This window comes from Bufo gargarizans, chromosome 3, assembly GCF_014858855.1.
Source record: "Bufo gargarizans isolate SCDJY-AF-19 chromosome 3, ASM1485885v1, whole genome shotgun sequence".
NCBI lineage: Eukaryota > Metazoa > Chordata > Amphibia > Anura > Bufonidae > Bufo > Bufo gargarizans.
In genome coordinates this window covers 115,410,894-115,425,899 of record NC_058082.1, presented here as the reverse complement: position 1 = coordinate 115,425,899, position 15,006 = coordinate 115,410,894, and positions in this window count along the sequence as shown.

Here is a 15,006-nt window from a genome sequence, read left to right as displayed (position 1 = left end):
TGCGAATATATGACAAATATTCTACCAAATATTTGCAAAATATTGCAAATTCGAATATTGCCCCTGCCGCTCATCACGAAGCTCATCAGCTGTAGCCAGGAGTGGGATTAAAATTTTTAACAGTTTCCCTACTCAATGGAGGACATGCGGCTTCGTGACACATATTTACATATACATACACCATATATATGCAACACACATACACATAAATACACCATATACATGGTACACATACATAAATACACTATATATACACTACACATACATACCACCCAGTTGTAATTTTAATAACTGGATCTGGAGAACTGAATCTTATGTCTGGTTGTTGCCCCTAAATGCCATTTAGATTAGCCTACGCACCATCAGACCTCATGTACACAGATGTATTACTGCCTTATTAAAGCTTTAAGTTGTAAGGGGACACACTGTGTCTTTATGTGACTAGTACCTCTGTATGTCTCTAATTTCATACAAAGGCATATAGAAGTTTTTCCTTTTTGATTCAACAAAAATTAATTTCAGCATGCTTGATCAGATGTTTTACAGAGATATGCTGAGTCATACAAATACACCATATGACACCACATAGAGTGTCTATGGCCTTTTTAGGACAGCTTACGCAGGCCACTTCAGTGGTAAATTGGACATTTCTATCTTATACCACTGGTCATAGGCTTGCAAATTTTTACAAATTCGTTAGTGAGCTCCCTTAAGGCCCCTTTTACACGTGCGAGTATTCCGCGCGGATGCGATGCGTGAGTTGAACGCATTGCACCCGCACTGAATCTGGACCCATTCATTTCTAAGGGGCTGTGCACATGAGCGGTGATTTTCACGCATCACTTGTGCGTTGCGTGAAAATCACAGCATGCTGCTCTTTGTGTGTTTTTCACGTTACGCACGCCCTATAGAAGTGAATGGGGTTGCGTGAAAATCGCAAGCATCCGCAAGCAAGTACGGATGCGGTGCGATTTTCACGCACGGTTGCTAGGTGACGATCGGGATGGGGACCCGATCATTATTATTTCCCCTTATAACATGGTTATAAGGGAAAATAATAGCATTCTCAATACAGAATGCATAGTACAATAGGGCTTGAGGGGCATCTCTTCTGTCTTTATCTGTGAGCAATAGGACCTTTAATGATGTCACTACGCTCATCACATGATCCATCACCATGGTGATGGATCATGTGATGAACCATGTGATGAACGCAGTGACATCATCAAAGGTCCTATTGCTCACAGATGAAGACAGAAGAGATGCGGGCTGCACGAACAAGTGGATTTGGGTGAGTAAAAAAAATGTTTTAACTTTTTTTTTTTTTACCCCTCCAGCCCTATTTTACTATGCATTCTGTATTGAGAATGCTATTATTGAAAATGCTATTTGTTATAAGGGGAAATAATACAATCTACACTACAACTAACCCAAACCTGAACTTCTGTGAAGAAGTTCGGGTCTGGGTACCACAGTCGGTTTTTTATCACGCGCATGCAAAACACATTGCACTCGCGCGATAAAAACTGAACATCGGAACGCAATCGCAGTCAAAACTGACTGCAATTGCGTACCTACTCGCGCGGGTTTGCCGCAATGCACCGGGACGCATCCGGACCTAATCCGGACACGACACGCTCGTCTGCAAAGGGCCTAACGGGTAGTTGACCTCATCTGGCAGAAGGATTCGTGCAATCCTCCATTTGCCATGCAAGTGGTTATTTTGCAGGACATCTTAAGGTTTAATATTGTTGTAGAATTGGTGCTTCTTTTGTGATGGCATTGATACATGGCTCTCTGAAAGTAATAACACGAGAAACCGTCCGGTGCTTCAGACTGCAACAATAGTGCCATAGAATGTTAAAAAGGCCTATTAACGGCCAAATCTAATTTTCTTTTATTTCTGTTGTAATGAATAAAGATCCAATTAACACTTACATGACTATGAATGATGAATATTATAGATGCAAAAAATGTAGGCCCAGAATCTAAAATACAAATTAGCTATAAAACAATACAGATGCTTACCATTATCTTCCTAATAAACTACAAAAGTGACACTGTTAAATATTAATATCGCCCTTAAGTCGCTTTCTGCCGTATTCTTAAAAATCATGCCTGCCGTAATACAAGAAAGTTTGGTTTATAAAGTCATTTGCATATAATAAGGATTATTTCTGCAATGGGTAGGAGATATAATGTTGTAAAAATGAGTTTAGTGGCTTTGGTTGATATCAGCTGCAATGTCACAATGCCTTCTGGACATCAGATCAAATTTGATGGAATTGTTGGTGACAATGGCATTCATACAAAGTTACTGTACCAACATTTGAATGCTATAAAACTTCATCCGATTCAGACCACAGATAACCTCAGATCTGACAGAATGCCCATTCTATTACAATTTTTAATAGTTCGCTGGGTCAGTCCTGCATTTTCAAGCATCATACAACCTGTGGATAACCTTTCCAGCATGTTTAAAGTGGAACCAGAGTGTCCCAATTCACTTAGCAAGCCCTTATGTGTTCTTTCAGACAAGTGATCTACCCCCGAGTGTAGAACGGGCATCAACCGGACTGAACACTTGTCCAGTAAAGTCAGTGGGTCAATTCTCATGAGTAATCTTCGCACATGGACCATGTGGTCCAGGGTGAAAATACTGCAGCATTCACCATCCAGCTTCAATTGTCCAGCAAGACTCAGAATGGGTCTGAATGAAGTACAAATAGCACATGGTAGCCATCAGTTTCCGATCTGTTTAAAAAGTCATCCATGTTTACCAGCCAGAGTACAGACAAGGTTTTCATATGTTTCATGTGCATAAGCCTTTAGACTTCTAAAAGAATAATTCAAGTAAATTTGGGCAAACAGAGCAAGTCTAGTGCACCACAGCAGGTTGCCGGTTGTGTGGTCCATGCTACAGAAATGCTGGTAGACCATATTGCGGGCCTACCACCATGATAAATTGAATGACTATGTGATCACTATGTGAAGCTGGCATTATGGAGATTAAAAGGGGCAGGTTGGGGGGGAAGCATACCTTAAAAATAACATAAAGGGAGCCAAAATGCATAAACCTGATATGTTGCACTGCTTCAGAAGATGTTAAGATATTGTTCTAACTGGACATCATGTTGTGCTGGAAACTGTTTCTGCTCTTGAGGGAGATACAGTAAATCTGATGCACAATGTGAGTGGTGTGTCAGTATCTCTCCCATGTGCTGCACGTGCCAGATTAATCATGCCTTGTTGATGAGTCTGGAGTACCATTTAAGTAGAAAAGTGGCAGAAAGTATTAGTACATAAGTTGCCATAACTGTGAAGTGGTATGTGTCAAGAAAAGCGCAGTATGCTTAAAAGATCAAAGCACCAAACAGGAGGCTTTCATAGAATATTTATATATATATATATATATATATATATATATATATATATTTAGAATATATATATTTAAAGGAGCTATTCCATGACTGATGTAAAAAAATTAAAATCAGACATCATATAGTGCATGACAACCTCTTACTAACAAAGCCAGTGTCACAAACCAGCTGGTGTGAACCACTGTGCCACGTGTCCCACCTCCTCTAAGGGCATTGTCTAAGTGTACCCCTCGATTCTTCACAGTACCCCTGATAGTGGTGATAGACTTTCCCGAGGGGTACACCAGGTCGCTACCTCTTGAGTAGGGAAGGCTCACTAGGCAGCTGGTCCAGGCGGACCAGGAGATACCTGGGTAGGTACCAGAAGTACAAGCATAGTCAGGCAGGCAGGGTCGTTACCAGGAGCAACAGAGTAGGACCGAAGGATGAGGCAGAGGCGTAGTCAGGCAGGCAAAAGGTAAGGGCAGGTGGCACAGGAACAGGTCAGGCAATCCGGATCGGCAACAGGAGAGTCAAGGCAAACAGGCAGGGATTAGACGAGTAGCAGAATCCAGGAACAAGGTATAAGTCAGGAGCACACAAGAGTATCAGGAACTTAGCAAACACAAGGACCTTGACACTGAGGCATCTGGGAAGGGGGCTGAGCCACTTAAGTACCTGCAGGAGATCCTGGGTTAATCAGCTAGGTCACATGATCCAACCCATGCGGCCCAGGGAGTGATGTGCGCCGTACTAGGGCAGTGTAACAAGAAACCAGCAGCAAGCATGCTGTGGCCAGGGCTGAGTGGAACCTGTGGAGCGGAATCCTCACCACCACAGAACATACAGCGATAGAGCCCAGGACTGCAGTGGTGGATGGAAGGATCACTGCTGAGTGCGGCGCCCAGGACCACAGCGGTAAGCAGGGGAACAGTGGCGTACTGCAGTCGCTGTTATAGCCAGAACCAGACCTGTACATCCATAGAATCCACATTCATTGCTGTAATAGCTAGGCTAGATGTTCTTCAGACTGGGAGATCAGGGGATGTTTTGTTTTTAGGGGGAGCATCCTTTCTACTACAGCTTTCTCCCTGTTACAGTCACTGTTTGTAACAGTAGATGGGGCTGTTGGCAGTTGAAGAATGGAACTGAGCACGTGCAACCACTTTGGTTGGTGGACATGCCCATTACTATACATCAGGGGGTGCCATTATAATGAAAAGGGACAACTACAGCATTTTTTTCTACAAAATTAACTAGCTTTTATGCAGAATGTTATTAAAGCAACAGGATTGCGTCATCATAAATATGTTCTTCCAGAGGATCTGTAGCTACCCAAGTGTTGCTAGCTATGGTGTCCTCTATTTGATGGACAGAGAGTTCTACAGAACATTAAAAAAAGCTGAAAAGGAACACAAATTGCTCCTAGTGCAGCAGTGTGAGTACATGAGTACAAAAATATTATTGTAGTCATATAGCTCTCATCTTTTTGTGCTGCATTAAAAGTGCAAAATGTTGAAGCACTTATAGTGATTTGCAACAATTCATGAAGACAGGTGATGTCCAGTAAGAAGCTTTCATTATTGATTAAATGTCGGCCAGATAACGCGTTTCATGGTTCCTCACACCTTCCTTAGATCAATGTGACATCAGTGTGTTATCCGTCAATATATAGAAATCACATGCTAAAAGTCTGCCTCTACATAATACAAAAGAATGGGCTTTGGACAAGTATCCTAAAATAACTGCTCTGTAAAAGTGTTTGTACGTCAGATCAATGGGTCATACTGGAGATCAATGGCTGTCAACACAACCCTGCCTACCAAATAAAGAAATCCGCTTCCTCTTGGAATATCTTAATATGTTTTATCAGGGAATACTAACTCTGTTACATTATCACTGTTTCTATTGTGTTCTCGTGACTACTTGACCTTTTACAGGTAGGTTGCATAATATATTGGGGAATTGTTTCACGAATACACAATTGGATAAATTACTTTTTCTGCAAATAGGAACAATAAAAAAAAAGGGAAAGAAAACCACAGGGGATCTACAATATAAAAGCTGCAAATTATTGGCTGAATTTCCACTTTGCCTATGGGAAGCAGGGTATAGGTTGTGTATTAATAGATGCAGAAAGCCATTCGTGTTTCGGCAGTTTCCATGTGGGGATTTATCTGGCTCATAAATAACTAGACATAAGGAGTAGTTTAAGGGGATTTTCTAAGTTCTGGAGAAAATACATTCAAAATTAAAACTGCAGCAAATCTTATAAAATAACTAAAAAATATTGGTAATACTCCCCACCCTACTCCAGTGAAGATGCTCCAGCAGTCCTCCCAGTCTTTGGTGAAATGACTGGCACAGTCGCGGTTACATGCCATACTACTGGCATCATGCCTCCCTTGTTGAGTGGTGATGCCAATAATAGGGCATGTTTTTGTAATTTTACAACGTAGAACATTGCTGCTGTTTGTATTTTTTCAAAGGTCAGATAACTTTAGTGTGAAGACTGTATGCTCAGGGGCAAACATACTATGGAGGTAGCTCCCGTCGCTGCTATGGAGATAGGGGGCTGCATTGTAGTTGCTCTCCTCCTCACTGTCATGTATAGTGAAAGCCTGTGCATGGGTGTAGTTATCACAGGTACAGCCATGTTAGCAAAGAAGGAGGTGGTAAAAATACTTTCATTATGAAAATGGGTGCACCAGGATCTTCTGTTACAGATGATGGCGTAAAGCAGCACCTGAAACGGGCATCATTGGTATCCTTGATCTAGAGCCCCCCCTATTGTCCATGTATGTCAGTGTACACTCATTTACACAGGGCTCACATCTATTGTATGTAAAGTTCACTGCGGGGGAGCTCCTTGTAACAACCAATGAAGTTGCAGTTCTGATTTTCCACAGGGCCTCTGACAAATGAGAGATGGAATTTGATAGGTTTCCCTGACAGCAACTTCCATATGTTGCACTTTGATAACCCCCCCCCCCCATGTCAGTCCTTGATAGGTGTGTTCATTTGTGTAAAATCAGTATTCTCAATTGTATTTTTGAACTTATTATTAATACTTTATATAAGGGATGAAGATGATGGTATTATATGCACAAATGACAATAATAATTTGATTTCAGGAGTTTTTGATATTGATGGGCTATCCTTAGGCTAGGCTTGTGATGAGTAACCTCTGGCACTCCAGCTGTGGTGAAACTACGACTCCCAGCATACTCCATTTATTTCTATGGAGTTCTGAGAACAGCCAAACAAGTGTACATCTTGGCAGTCATAGTTATACCACAATTGGAGTGCCGGAGGTTAGCCATCACAGGGCTAGGCTATCAATATCTAATTGGTGAGATTTCAACTCTCAGGACCCCATCGATCAGCTGATTGAAGTGTCTGTGCTCCGCCCCTTCATTGTTTACCATGCACAGCTCCATACAGTGTGTAGTGGCTATACCTGGTATTGCAACTCAGTCCCATTCACTCAAATGGGACTGAGTAGCATTGAGCCAGAATGGCCCCTTCGTACAGCCCATCATTTGGGATGCAAGAATTGGATTCCCACCAATTTCAAATTCCCAAAGATAGGCCATGGATATATTAAGAACCATACATTTTTACTATTTTCCTTTTGAGGGTCAACTCCATTTTGTACGTAGATAATTTTGTCTATTTCCATAGAATATCATGGTATATACCATCAGAAAAGTTCCACATTTCGGCAATAAATTGAATTTCTTGACTTTCTTCCATTATAGCAGTAGTCTGACCTGGAGAACACTGTAAGAGGGCAAAGTGTAATAAGCACTTTCCCCACATTGCAGGTATATATTTATGTCCACCCCTCAGTGTGTTGCGCATAGTATATCACAGAGCTGGTGTCACGTTGAGGAAATAGTTAGGGGTTTGGACTTGCATTGAGGTAGGATCTTGTGTACTGTCAGTCATCCTAGCAGCCAAGCGGACGCTATGGAGCCAGTAACTGCAGACTCAGCACCATTGTGTGCAAATGATGAGGAATTGGAAGTATAATTGGGAGAAAACACAATGATGGATATCCACAATTCATCATACAGCTGACTGCTATCTGGAGTAGGCAGCCCTATCTAATTCAAACAAAGGCTGACTGGGTATATTTGAATGCTTCTGCTGCCGGAGAAGCGGTGTGGTTTCTTTGACAGAAATAACTTGAATGCTTTTCTATCCAGTAACAAGGAGAAAGGAAAAGAAAAGCTTACCGCCCGTCAAGTATACAAAGTATTTTAATGGTGTGGTTATGAATGCGCATTGTGCACTAAATATGTCAAATTCACATGGCCCAGTGCTGATTTGTTTAGATGTTTTCGGCTGCTCCTGACTTGAAAGCTGATTTGGGATTTTAGAAAAGTAGATGCAAAATATCACCAATTTATAAGCAATGTTTATTCTCGGGAACGTACAGGTCATGTCTTTTTCCTTGGACAAATATTCTGATTCTATTAAATTATGCTAAGCTCAAGTTTCAATGATAGGAGAGGCACTTGCATCTGTAAAATATCGACACTAGTGGTTCTATTATAGCGATATTATAGGTAACAAATATGGTAAATATGGAAAAGAATACAGATCACTGCAGATACCTACGTAATGTTATTTTGTATCTTTTACTTTTTATTGCCTTGATAAAAGCCTCAATATAATTGGTTTGGAACTCAATGCCAGGGCTGGCTTTACGTTGGGTTATACCTTCTCTTGGCGCTCCTCCAACCATATGGTATACTCAGTATACAAAAAACCATAACATGAAACACAACATACTGTGTAAAATATTGAAGGTTCCGTAGGCGGCGCTCACCTGGTCAGTCTTGCGATGGAAGCATGGACTGTGCTTGGAAAGGGCACCAGTTGCAAGCTATTTACAAAGGAAAATGAAGGAGAAGAACCTCAAGACTAATGAATCTTTTGATGCATGTGTCTTTACAGAGGAAGAGGTTCTAAGTCAACTGTCTAAAATTAATACAAATAAGTCACAGGGGCCTGATGGGATACACCAAAAGCTATTAAAAGAGCTCAGCGGTGAACTAGCAAAACCATTAACAGATTTATTTAACCAATCACTGGCAACAGGAGTCGTCCCAGAAGATTGGAAATGAGCAAATGTTGTGCCCATTCACAAGAAAGGTAGTAGGGAGGAATCGGGCAACTATAGGCCAGTAAGCCTGACATCAATAGTGGGGAAATTAATGGTAACCATACTTAAGGAGAGGATTGTGGAACATCTAAAATCCAATGGATTGAAAGATGAAAAACAGCATGGGTTTACTTCAGGGAGATCATGTCAAACTAAACTTATAGATTTTTTAAATTTGGGTGACTAAAATAATAGATGGAGGAGGTGCAGTAGACATCGCTTATCTAGACTTTAGTAAGGCTTTTGATACTGTCCCACATAGAAGGCTTACCGATAAAGTGCAGTCTTTGGGCTTGGACTCCCATATTGTTGAATGGATTAGGCAGTGGCTGAGGGACAGGCAACAGAGGGTTGTAGTCAATGGAGTATATTCAGACCAAGGTCTTTTTACCAGTGGGGTACCTCAGGGATCTGTTCTGGGACCCATATTGTTCTGGGACCCAGCGAAATTGCAGAAGGCCTCAATGGTAAGGTGTGTCTTTTTGCTGATGACACAAAGATTTGTAACAGGGTTGATGTTCCTGGAGGGATACACCAAATGGAAAAGGATTTAGGAAAACTAGAGGAATGGTCAAAAATCTGGCAACTAAAATTTAATGCTGATAAGTGCAAGATAATGCACCTGGGACGTAAAAACCCAAGAGCAGAATATAAAATCTGTGATCCAGTCCTAACCTCAGTATCTGAGGAAAGGGATTTAGGGATCATTATTTCAGAAGACTTAAAGGTAGGCAGACAATGTCATAGAGCAGCAGGAAATGCTAGCACAATGCTTGGGTGTATAGGGAGAGGAATTACCAGTAGAAAGAGGAAGGTGCTCATGCCGCTTTACAGAGCACTAGTGAGACCTCATTTGGAGTATTGTGCTCAGTACTGGAGACCATATCTCCAGAAGGATACTGATACTTTGGAGAGAGTTCAGAGAAGAGCTACTAAACTGGTACATGGATTGCAGGATAAAACTTACCAGGAAAGATTAAAGGACCTTAACATGTATAGCTTGGAAGAAAGACGAGACAGAGGGGATATGATAGAAACTTTTAAATACATAAAGGGAATCAACAAGGTAAAAGAGGAGAAAATATTTAAAAGAAGAAAAACTGCTGCAAGAGGACATAGTTTTAAATTAGAGGGGCAAAGGTTTAAAAGTAATATCAGGAAGGATTACTTTACTGAGAGAGTAGTGGATGCATGGAATAGCCTTCCTGCAGAAGTGGTAGCTGCAAATACAGTTGATAAGTTTAAGCATGCATGGGATAGGCATAAGGCCATCCTTCATATAAGATAGGGCCAGGGGCTATCCATTGGCAGACTAGATGGGCCAAATGGTTCTTATCTGCCGACACATTCTATGTTTCTATGTTTCTATATAAAAAGTAAGACGGGATGTCCAGCTTCCAAAAAAAGACGTTGTTCTTCATTCCAAAAATGACACAGGATAAAAACAATCCAACACGGCAAGCAGGTCTACATGTTTCGGATGCTCTAATACTGATCCTTATTCATGACCAAACAAGTCATGAATAAGGATCAGTATTAGAGCATCCGAAACATGTAGACCTGCTTGCCGTGTTGGATTGTTTTTATCCTGTGTCATTTTTGGAATAAAGAACAATGTCTTTTTTTGGAAGCTGGACATCCCGTCTTACTTTTCATAATGTGTAAAATATTGTATGGACCAAACAAAAGTGGCATGCGTTGGGCAAATAACATTTTCATACCTGGTAGATGCCTAAACAACAATGCCTTGCAGAGCTGCCACCACCATGCACTGCTAAAATGATAAATTATACAGTACCTAAGTGCCAATGTCACACAAGGTAATACCACTATACACTGCCTATATAAAATCTCCATACATAAAGTAGTCTAATAACTATTCAATTGATATTAGGATGTGTGATGGTCACAAGGTTTTGTTGCCAAGGCATCTAAGGTGGTCCTTTTTTCATGTACAGCTGAAGAGTCCTGTGGTAGTGTGACCGCACAAGTCACACATCTAAACAAAGTGATTACAGCATTACACAAGGACGCTTGTTATACTGGTGGCCTGTGCCCACCTCTTCACTTCTTCTGGTGGGTACAGCCGACAGAGCTCTGACCTGGTCTCCCCGCTGTTACTTTTGGCAGATCGGGCCACCAAAGTAGCACAGCTCTGTCCAATCCATGCAGGCTGAGGCCTGCTCTGCTCCTCAGCACCTGTAGGGCGCTTGTGCTTCCTCAGGATCTTAAAGGGCCTGTTCAAACCTTAATCTTCCCTAGCCTATGGCTGGACACCTCATGGTATTTAAAGCATCTGTCCCTGTGGGAAAGTGCCTGAGCAACAGATGTTAGTTAATTCATTTTCTGCAAAGATGGGCCATTGTCTTGTTTGTCTGCCTGTGTTCTGATCTCTGTCTGTTTCTGGATTTGACCTTTCACTATGTGACCTGACCTCTGCCTGTTTCTCGTTTTGACCCTGTGCTGCCCTCCTTGATCTTTGTACTTTTATTGGATTGCTTGAATGCTGCCTTCCCAGACCTCAGTTTGATTACTAACTATCCTTGTACCTGATCCTTCAATGCTCTCCACCAGTGTCTCTTGACTCCAGTGGGACAGCAGCCATGGAAAGAAGACTACTTCAAGAGGTAGCAACCTCCCCTGCAGCGAAGTTCAGACTCTTTTTATAGTGGCTAAAGGATGAAGACCAGAGGGACCACTTTGATAACGCCCTTAGGAGTAGCCCTAAGTCAAATCTGTTCAGTGGCACAGTGGATCCACATCCGCTTCCATAAGAATGCTTACCAATTCTGATGCCAATACCTCTCCTTGCTGTGTTGAGTAATTTGGTGTTGTATTTCTGCTACAAGTAACTTATTCCGAGATAGGTCTCACATTTCCAATTTGATAGAGAGTTGATTATACTGGAACCATTACCACGCAATGTCAGCTGTGAGGTACATAAAAGTCTCAGCTGTATCAACCTCGGTGCAACATGCATCTTTTTTCCAGTCAACAAGATTTATTGAAGTAGGTATACCAGGTGAAAATAATTTGATGGGTAGTGATGATGTATGATATCCCTGTACAATGTTCTCTTATTGTGTATGGCACAAGCTTCATATCTTGTTATTGGATAGTTGCAGTTTAAAGCTACCATGAGCATAATGCTCATAATGTGTATTGTTAAGAAAATTATGGTTATGGATGCTCATTCTTATGAAAATTCCAGCTTTGTGCACCAAAATAAATTAACACTAAGCAGAAGGAAATGAGGTTAATATAGGAAATTAAACTGCAATATCATAAATGCATTGACACTGGGTTTCATAGCTTAGTTCTGCATAGTTTTTAGAAACCTTCATTGTATATGGGCAGGATGCTAAAGCAAACTGAGATTCAGTTATGTTATGTGAATTTGTTTGCTGTCTTTATGATTATATAGGTTACGCTCTTGGTGGTCTCTCTTTAATTTATATCCTGTTGCTTATAAGTTATGAACATATTTCATGGTGCTGATCAGAGGTTTTCATAACTCACATCAGTCCCTGTTCCCAGTAGGCTCACAATCGCATTACTTTATGTCTAATACACACATAGTAGCACTATAAAACCTAATTTCATAGGCTGTCAGGCTAGTAGGGATGAGCGAATTTCTTAAAATACATTTTGTTCCAATTCAGCAAAGAAATTAGATTCAGGTACGAATCAATTCTACCCAAATTGAAATAAAGATTATACCCCCTCCCTAACACGAGAGAGAGACCTGCAAATTAGCTTTTCTTCTAAAAGGAGGGGGGGGGGGGAGAGCTAAGTCGGCTAGGTGAGAGGCCTTGCCTATACTCACTCACTCTCACTCATTCTTCCAAATCAAATATAAAAAAATTCTGATTCTAACAAAACCGAATTTGTTGAGAAATTCGAAACAAATTTCAATTGAGTAGAATCATCTGTAACCCACAGCTGTGTTGGAGCCTGAGTCCGATTCCGCCTATTTTGCATGTTAAAATAGCAGATGTGGTGACGGAGACCAGACAAACTAGATGCAGTTAGTGTTCATCATGTAACAGATTTGGCACTGCCTCCATTTCAGTTCTGCTCCAATAACACCACGCAACAAAAAAAATAAACTTTTTGTCTGCTACTGGGCAAAAACCATTTGTCCTATACTAAATCTAATCAGAATTATTGTAACACGTCACGAAATGTTGCTATGCATAAGTATGCCTATATGAATTAAGCACTTGGAAAGCATTGAATAATTTTGAACAAAACAAGTTTTACTCCAACATTTACCTGATCTACATTAAAGTTTGCGTAGTAAACAGTGTATGAAAATGTAATGGAATAACAAAATTTCAAAGTCTGGTTTTTAGTTTAAAAGTCTAACTTGAGCAAGGCCCAGTACTGTTAAAAGTGCTTCAGGCATCTGCTTTTGCATTTGTGAACGGTCATATTTTCCCATTGCAAAAAACAGTAGTAGTCCCCCATCATGTTGGGATTCCAGCGGCCTTGATACCTGTTCTCCATTGTAGAAATATCTTTATGGAACCGCTCTCCATGTTCGTCACTAATGTGTCCCAAATTGGGTGGGAAAAAGTCAAGATGGGAATATAAGAAATGCACTTTCAATGACATTCGGCAGCCAAGTTGTTCATATGCTGTAAGCATGTTGTCTACTAATTCAGCATAGTTTGCATCTCGTCTGTTCCCAAGGAAGTTCTGCACTACTAGCACAAATGCATCCCAAGCTGCAAGACGCACTCGCTTTGTCAGATTCTTGCGTTGATCATAAGTAGTGCCACATATGTAGCAGAAATTGTCTGGATCGTTAACACATTTGTGTTTATTCATCTTAAGTTTCAAAACTGATAGCATAATAACAGATCACTTTTATCAAAATCTGTCCAGATTGCGTCCGAACAGGTCTGGACATGTCCATTGGAATATCTCCAATATCATGCATTAATATTATAACTCAATAGGCTTTGCATGTATAACTTCAAATCTAGACGTGTCAGACAAATTCCAAGTTCATATTTGGAATCGGCGCGCTCATTTTAGTAAAAGTCACATGTTTTTCTCCCAGTAGCAAAATCATTGTTGCGCGGTGTAATGAATCAAAAGAATGGAAATGAAAAGTAGTATCTGAGTAGTAGTATCTGAACATAGCCAGACAGTAAGAATTTGGCATGGGAGGAATCCAAGATATCAAAATGAAACCTACATGAACACAAAACAACTTCTCGCAGATGTTGGCCGTGATCAGATTCAAAACCATGATCCTATGCTGCAACACAACAATGCTTACCTTTGAGCAACCATGTTACCCTTGGAATGTGTGTTTTAAAAAAGGCATTTCTATCATGGGAAGAAGCCATATCCTTAGCTAACAGTGCACCACATGGGCGAGGTTCTCTCCCCACTTTGTCTGTTTCCTGCTGACTGCTGCAAAAAGAGCAAGAGGGCATAACACAAGACACAATAGACTCAAAGTGCACGCTGGGAGGGCTCTGTTATAGATTTTGCACTGGGGTACAGAATGTTCAAGTTAGTCCTCCGGCTAGAGGGAAGGGGTTAGGTCAAGAATTTGGCATGGGGGACGGGGTGGCATTTCAAGTTTTACCTCAGGCAGCAGGAAGGCTATGTGCTCCCCTGCCCCTGGTCACAAAGCACTGAGGGAAGGGGGGCCCAAGCTGAACTCTTCCAGTAGGGCCCATAAGCCTTCACCGACGCCCCTGCATACAGTATGGTATGACTTCATGTGGAGGGATGGCAATGAGTCAAGGTTACTCTGTAAAGAAGGATTATTAGAAAGTGTCCACTGTGAATTGTTCCACAAAACAACACAGTTGAAGTGAAGTAGACCCACATTTCAGCTGACGAATCTTCAATAACTTTTATTCTATCAATGGATAATGATAGGGACATAGAGGGGTTCATAGGTAGCAGGTGTCCTGGTGATAAGTGATGCTTCAGGTAATTTTTCATAATAAGCAACCATGTGTATGTACATTAGAAATAACATTTCTGGCCATTATGACTTTTTTTTTTAGCAGTTTTTTTCTCTGCCTTTAGACTATAGGTCAGGGGGGCACATTGTCACATGGGGAAGAATGATCACTACCTCAGTTATTCCTTTCACAGTCCCCTCATTATTGGTAGCCCATTCCTAATTACTCAGAAAGATGTGCTGACGGTTATCACACATCTTTCATCCCGATAAAATATGCGAATCAGCCAACAAACGAGTGATTCCTTGTTTATCGACTGATTGGCGGCACAATTATACAGGCCAGTTATCAGTAGCGTTCCTATGAACACGTATTCCCTGTAATTGTCCTGAATATCATGCAGTGTGATAGGGGCTTAAAGGGGTTTGCCGGTAAAATGTATTTTTTAACCAGTTCGTGCAGCATGGCACCTGAAACAGTAGACCTGTTCCGGTCCTCCATGCTGCCTCCACTGTCTCCATCTTCTGGTTCCAGCCCTGTT